This window comes from Rousettus aegyptiacus, unplaced genomic scaffold, assembly GCF_014176215.1.
Source record: "Rousettus aegyptiacus isolate mRouAeg1 unplaced genomic scaffold, mRouAeg1.p scaffold_m13_p_13, whole genome shotgun sequence".
Classification (NCBI taxonomy): domain Eukaryota; kingdom Metazoa; phylum Chordata; class Mammalia; order Chiroptera; family Pteropodidae; genus Rousettus; species Rousettus aegyptiacus.
This window is the reverse complement of record NW_023416288.1, coordinates 23,013,596-23,015,288: the sequence shown is the minus strand read 5'-3', so window position 1 is coordinate 23,015,288 and position 1,693 is coordinate 23,013,596. Positions and strand designations below refer to the sequence as shown.

Genomic DNA, 1,693 nt, shown 5'->3' with positions numbered 1-1,693 from the left:
ATAGAACTTATAGAAGGCCCAGAGGCTTATAATGTAATGTTCAGAATGGCCAGGATATGATCCAGAATTACTTGGAATGAAAAAAAAATTATGAAAATCTCAATATTTAATGAAAAAGAAAATTAACAGTTTCCCAAAATAAGATGACATAAATGTCTGAACTATCTGATGATATTTTTAAAGCAGTAATTATAAAAATGACAAATGAACAATCATAAGCATTCAACAAATTAAAAAAGAAAGTATTAGCAAAGAAATAAAGGGGAATAAAATGAAAACTTTAGAAAGGGAAAATAAAAACTTAATGAATAAACACAGGAGTAAAATAGAAGTGACAAAGGAAAGATTCAAAGAGCTTGAAGACAGATCAATAAAAATTATCCAATCTAAAGAGCAGAATAAAAAATATTGAAAAATGAACAGAGTTTCAGGACCTGCTTCATAATAAAAGGTCTAATGTTTGTTTCATCAAAATCCCAGAAGGAAAGAAGAAAGAGTAAGAAGATAAAAAATTATTTAAATTGCTGAAAACTTCCGAGGCTTGGCAAAAGACACATACTTGCAGATTGAAGAAGCTGAACAAATGCTTAACTCAAAGAAATCTGTCCAAACACAGCACAATCAAACTACTTTTGAAGACAAAAGACATTGATACAGGCCTAATTCACTGACTAAAGTTTAACAAAATGTGAAATTAACAAATGAACTTCAGGTCTACAGCCATGCCACCTTGAAAGTGCCCAATTTTGTCTGATCTCGGAAACTAAGCAGGGTCAGGCCTGGTTAGTATTTGGATGGGAGACCAAATACTAGGAATACCAGGTGCTGTAGGTGTAAAAAAAAAAAATAAAAAAAATAAAAAAAAAGGAAGTTCAAAAATTTCTAACCTGGATATTATAAAGATCACTTAAAATAATTCTTGAATAAGAAATCAAATAGAAACTATAAACTACTTTCAATAGAATTACAATGGTAGTTTTAAATATTAAAATCTACAGAAAGAAGCCAAAGTTGCCGTTGAAATTATTGCCAATATTTGAACAAAACCTGCTACCCAGCGTTAGCCAAATGCAAAATTAAACCCAAGTCTGCCCAAGACTTTTGACTCCAACTGCTAGGAGTTAAGGTCTAATTGCAAAGTTAGAAGGAAGAGTCCACGTAAGTTCATCCTCACTTCTAACACCAACTTCAAGTTCAGGGGTTTCCTCAAACCACCCTCAGGTTCAATAATTCACTAGAAAGATGCAGAAAACTTACTGCAAGTTAAGGCCAATTCTACTCTTCATGGGTAGAAGTACAGATTGTTTTTAACAAGAAAAAGGTGCCGCTGAAGATTTTTAAGCTGAGAAGTAACATGCTGGATCTGTATTTTATACTGATAAGTCTACTGTACATAGAGTTTGAATTAGAGAAAGAAGGAGGCAAGAAGACGTGTTGATTAGAGCCTAAATGAGTACTGATAAAACAGGAATATTTACTCGCTTATTTCTAAATATATAATGATATCTGAATGTGGTTTATCTGAGTTAATTTCTCTGCTTTTAAAATTAATTTTAGTTAATTATCTTGCATTTGCCTATTAGTATAATTTGATCTAATTACATGTTTAATGTAAATAGCTCTAATCACATAATTTGTATGTGTTAATGACATAATTAGATGATGCACAATTATAATTTTAATGATGTCATAA

General features: G+C 31.0%; 1 pseudogene; it reads left to right on the top strand.

The window, feature by feature from the left end:
• Window positions 1-712: 712 nt before the first annotated feature.
• Window positions 713-834, top strand: LOC118611282 (annotated as a pseudogene).
• The last annotated feature ends 859 nt before the right edge of the window (window positions 835-1,693 follow it).